Source organism: Acanthochromis polyacanthus, chromosome 3, assembly GCF_021347895.1.
Source record: "Acanthochromis polyacanthus isolate Apoly-LR-REF ecotype Palm Island chromosome 3, KAUST_Apoly_ChrSc, whole genome shotgun sequence".
Classification (NCBI taxonomy): domain Eukaryota; kingdom Metazoa; phylum Chordata; class Actinopteri; family Pomacentridae; genus Acanthochromis; species Acanthochromis polyacanthus.
In genome coordinates, this window is record NC_067115.1 from 43,366,088 (window position 1) to 43,371,617 (window position 5,530).

General features: G+C 40.2%; 1 long non-coding RNA gene across 12 annotated transcripts; it reads left to right on the forward strand.

Moving 5' to 3' along the window:
• The first annotated feature begins 1,202 nt into the window (after positions 1 to 1,202).
• On the forward strand, positions 1,203 to 2,550 carry LOC127533123 (uncharacterized). Of its 12 annotated transcripts, none has more exons than XR_007940807.1 (5): positions 1,203 to 1,351; positions 1,421 to 1,488; positions 1,558 to 1,806; positions 2,142 to 2,368; positions 2,400 to 2,550. It is a non-coding gene; the product is annotated as an uncharacterized LOC127533123 (long non-coding RNA). The 12 variants fall into 12 exon arrangements; XR_007940808.1 differs by lacking the exon at positions 1,421 to 1,488 and adding an exon at positions 2,031 to 2,132 and having other exon boundaries at positions 1,558 to 1,795; positions 2,165 to 2,368; XR_007940810.1 differs by lacking the exon at positions 1,421 to 1,488 and adding an exon at positions 2,031 to 2,098 and having other exon boundaries at positions 1,558 to 1,795; positions 2,165 to 2,368.
• Positions 2,551 to 5,530: the final 2,980 nt, after the last annotated feature.

The following is a 5,530-nucleotide window of genomic DNA, read 5'->3' on the forward strand; positions in this document are numbered from 1 at the left end:
CGTTTAAATGTCGACGGACCGGAGCTCAGTTCTGGAAGAGTTCTGAGAAGTTCTTGTGTTTCAGGCTTCAATATTTCCAGAAATAAACTCCAACAGCCATGAGATGTGGTGAGAATACAATAGTTTAAATCAGATCAGAAGGACTGAATGGATCCACTAAACCTCAAATTACAAGTCATCTGCCATGAAAATGGTTTAAAAAAAAAGTGTCAAATGTTCAATCCAGGCTGGTCTAGTGTCCCCATAAAGTTCCTGTAAGGGTATATCTATGGATGAATCCATATTTCGACTAAAAGCCAGCCTTTGGTCCACATTTCTCCAACTGTTGAGGCTCTAACATCAGTAGAATCTGATGGGTTAAAGTTTAATCAGTCAGTTTTTGCTATTTTGAGTTGAAACTTTCAAACTTTTGCCAGAACATTTTACAGAACTTACTGTAGTTTTGGGTCCTAAATGACAAAAAAAAAAAAAAAAAAGAAAGAAATCAACGTGTTTCCTGGTTTCTGTGTGGTTGTTTCCATTATTTCCTATAAATGATTTTCTTCCTGCAGAACCCTGAGCTCGTCCATCTCACTGGCTGAAAGGCCTCTGCCCTCCTTCCCTTCCTTCAGCTCGGTGGGAGAATGGCTGGACGCCGTGGATATGGGCCGCTACAAGGACAACTTCACGGCTGCAGGATACTGTTACCTGGAGTCTGTAGCTCGAATGACTGTACAGTAAGTTTACGTTTACTGTGGTAAAGCAGGAAACAGCTGAAGAGAAAACTACGCAAACATCTATTTTCACCTCTGCTTTAGATGCTGAAAGTACATTTTGCACAAAACAACACATACATTTACTTAAATAGCATTTTTAATGCAGAATTTGTATTTGTACTGGAGTACTTTTACCCAGCTAAAGTATCTTAGTACTTCTTGTGCTGCAGATAATGTAGTAGAGAATCAAAGTGCAGTTCACTGGATTCTGCTAGCTTTAATTTATCCAAGTGGATGTTTTCCTTTTATTATTAAACCAAAACATGAATTTATCACTAATTACATCATCAGAATGTTAACCAGCCACAATTATTCATCAATATAGTTATCAGTTTAAAAGGAGGAAATACTCCCAGCAGAGTGGAAGTTATCACTTGATATTAATACTTGAGGCAAAAGCATCATTCCATATAAAAAATCTACCAATCTGAGGACAGATGGAAAATATCCTTGAAGATAAACTAAAAAATCAGTGAAACACAGAGTCAGCATGAGAAATATAGGAGTCATAGTACCACTAATCAGGAGGTCTAGAAGGAGTCATAGTTCCAATAATCAGGAGGTCTAGAAGGAGTCATAGTACCACTAATCAGGAGGTCTAGAGAGGAGTCATAGTTCCAATAATCAGGAGGTGTAGAAGGAGTCATAGTACCACTGATCAGGAGGTATAGAAGGAGTCATAGTACCACTGATCAGGAGGTATAGAAGGAGTCATAGTACCACTGATCAGGAGGTCTATAGAAGGAGTCATAGTACCACTATCAGGAGGTCTAGAAGGAGTCATAGTACCACTGATCAGGAGGTATAGAAGGAGTCATAGTACCACTGATCAGGAGGTATAGAAGGAGTCATAGTACCACTGATCAGGAGGTATAGAAGGAGTCATAGTACCACTAATCAGGAGGTCTAGAAGGAGTCATAGTACCACTGATCAGGAGGTATAGAAGGAGTCATAGTACCACTAATCAGGAGGTATAGAAGGAGTCATAGTACCACTGATCAGGAGGTATAGAAGGAGTCATAGTACCACTAATCAGGAGGTCTAGAAGGAGTCATAGTACGACTAATCAGGAGGTCTAGAAGGAGTCACAGTACCTAATCAGGAGGTATAGAAGGAGTCATAGTACCACTAATCAGGAGGTCTAGAAGGAGTCATAGTACGACTAATCAGGAGGTCTAGAAGGAGTCATAGTACCACTGATCAGGAGGTATAGAAGGAGTCATAGTACCACTAATCAGGAGGCTAGAAGGAGTCACAGTACCACTAATCAGGAGGTATAGAAGGAGTCATAGTACCACTGATCAGGAGGTATAGAAGGAGTCATAGTACCACTGATCAGGAGGTATAGAAGGAGTCATAGTACCACTGATCAGGAGGTCTAGAAGGTCATAGTACCACTAATCAGGAGGTCTAGAAGGAGTCATAGTTCCAATAATCAGGAGGTATAGAAGGAGTCATAGTACCACTGATCAGGAGGTATAGAAGGAGTCATAGTACCACTGATCAGGAGGTCTAGAAGGAGTCATAGTACCACTAATCAGGAGGTCTAGAAGGAGTCATAGTACCACTGATCAGGAGGTATAGAAGGAGTCATAGTACCACTGATCAGGAGGTATAGAAGGAGTCATAGTACTGATCAGGAGGTCTAGAAGGAGTCATAGTACCACTAATCAGGAGGTCTAGAAGGAGTCATAGTTCCAATAATCAGGAGGTATAGAAGGAGTCATAGTACCACTGATCAGGAGGTCTAGAAGGAGTCATAGTTCCAATAATCAGGAGGTCTAGAAGGAGTCACAGTACACTAATCAGGAGGTATAGAAGGAGTAATAGTACCACTAATCAGGAGGTACAGGAGGAGTCACAGTAACACTAATCAGAGCTGTCATCTGATCTTGGTTCCTGTTCTTGTGTCCACAGAGATGTTCTGAGTCTGGGCATCACCTCTCTGGACCACCAGAAGCTGATCTTGGCCGCCATCCAGACGTTGCGAGCGCAGGTCATCCAGATGCACGGCCGCGGCGTGCAGGTCTGAGCCCCGCTGCTGCGGCTTCAGAACCGACGTGTGCAGGAGGATGACGGGTGGAGATGGGAAGATCTTCCAGACTGAAAGAGAGTCCATCTTTCAGCCGACTGCACTCCTATTCACTCCTCACGCCTTCCTCCACTCCTTCCTTTTCCATGGCGGCAGCGGCGGCGTGGGAAGCAGAGAATTGATGTCATGCGACTCTTAATGCGACCTCTTTCTGCACTGTGAACTTCAGCGACTGTGTCGGCCGCTTCTGGAAGACGAACGAGATGTTTCCTCTACTTGGAGACCTGTTTTTGGGTGGAATTTCCCTTTACAGCAACTAAATAAACACAATATATTGGCAACGACAGGAACTTCTCTCACCGGCCTTCAAATCGAACATCTCCTCCAGGAACTGCTCCACCAGAGTCCATCGTCTCTCTGAGGAACATTTATGGGTTTCTTGGAGGAATGTGAGCTGTGAGGACGGAGCTGTCGGATTTATTTAAAGATGCTCCTGGTGGATAAAACTGCTCTTTCAGGAATATCAACCTGCTTTTCCCCCTTTTCTGGGGCAACAAACGGATAATTGTAAAGCAAAAAGGGTTGATTTTGATTGTTTTGCTCCTCGTCATGTTTTTTTTTATTCCTTTATGCTTTGTGTTTGTTTTTTCACCACAATCCTCCGGTTTTATGGCTCTGTGTAGATGTCGGACCACCTCTGGAAGATAGTCCGTTTAAATATTTATCCATATTTATTTCTGTTTACAGACGAACTCCGCAGATGAAGTGGAGGTCAGGAAGGTTTATTAACTATTAAATGTGAAGCATTTTGTTGATTATGAGCTGTGAGTTTCTACCTGAACAGATTAGTTTGTTTGTTTTTTTAGAGAATTTTTAAACCGGTCGGCACACAGTATCTGTGTATTTTTGAACACACTGGATTCATTTTTCTTTGATCATTGTGAACATTTATGGCTTTGGAGTTTGTTTGGTACTTTTTTGTTTATGTTGTTCCATTTGGAGTTGCTGGGTAATCTGTGGTTCTCCCAGAATTCTCTCTGTACATGCGATCAGAATCCACTTTTTCTGTCATCATATTTCCCCCCAGGAAGAAGCTGCAGACTTTCACAATAATTTCTGGACTGTATGTTTTTTTTTCCCCCTCTGTAAACGTTCTGTCAAATGAAATAAACTGATTCTGGGTGTTTCCACGCACACGTTAACATATCCGATGGTCACATGAACCAAACTGGACCTCGACAACCACTTTGAATGAAACCCTGCTCTGTCTGTCGCTGTGACCGTTTTCATGTTTAATACTGTAATATGTATTTGAAAATGCTAAATCTATTTTTATAATTTGTTTGGAGAACAACGTGTTGAATATAATATCTGCTCACTGTGTAAGGGTTTTATTTGTTTGAATATGGGGGCCACGGCCGAGAAACTCTGGTGGTTTGGAATAGAAAAAGTTTAATTGTCTTTTGTTAGTTTTTGATGATTTTTACCCATAAGAAGAAAAATCTGAAATCTGATGGCTGTTGCAATATTAAATGTATTAAAAAAACTCCAATACATCCAAGTGGTTTTTCTGATTCTCTTCTTTTTCTGAATTTAAAATTGAAAATATACAAGTAGACATACAACCTATCCACCTAAAGAGCTTTTTAGACAGTATAAATATTCTAATGTACGTCAGCAGATTGTTATTTTTTAAACAGACGTTTGGTAAGGGTACTTTGGCATTGGTTCTTTAAAGCAAGAGGTCCTAATTTTTTTACATAAAAATTAAGAGGAATGTTCAAAAAATCTCTATTTTGGAAGTACGTCGGAAAATCAAAAAAAGAAGCGAAGATTTTTTTTCTTTAAAAAAACTGTTTATTTTTAGCCGTTTTAGCCATCATTTTGTAGGACAAAGTGATTTGGATGAAAATCTAAATTTTCACTCATTTTTTGCTGACATGATACATTCAGGGACTATAGGAAAGTTGAAAATTATCATATTTTTATGTTTTTATATATATTAAAAAATGTACCAGGACAAAGGTTGCAATTTTGGTGAGTTAGTTTTATTTAATGACTTTTCATCCTTGAAAAATTCACAGTGGTGCTCAGAAGTGTAGATTTTTTTGTCTTGAAGGATGAATAGGAAAAATGTGCTGAATGAGAATGTGAAAAGTAACTGAAGTCGAAGAAAAGCTGAATTAAATGAAATACTGGAGTTAAACCTGCTGCTGGGGTTTTTTCTGTTGCTGTTCATATAAAAACAGATTCATGTCTGGCTTTCAGGTAGATTCTGCATTCTGTAAAACACCATTTGCATCAGACTCTACCTCAGCCTCATTTACGAAGAATAACATCCAGATCTGATTGAAGATTTGCTCTGGGGCCGTGAGAAGCCTGACAAAGCAGCAGTAACTCAGAATCCTCGCTGGAGCTACTGTTGTTGCACACCAAGACTTCACGCTATGTCATTTTTATGGTGTGCAGGGAATAGGGAGCAGATAGCAGCTGATTATAGCGGCTGTTCGCTTCATTTAGCTCCAGTGCAGCCGCTCTAGATTCCCAGGACCGCGCGGAGACGTCTGTCACCGTATTCACCAATTTAATTATTTAGTTTTACAGGACATTCCCTTTCATTTTGGTTACTGAGCTCGTCTTCTCAAACAGAGACTGTACGTGTGCATGCACCCAGAAATATTTTGATCCATAAAATGTCAGGAAAAGGGTGAAAGTTTGTATTGAATGTTTGTTTGTCCAAAG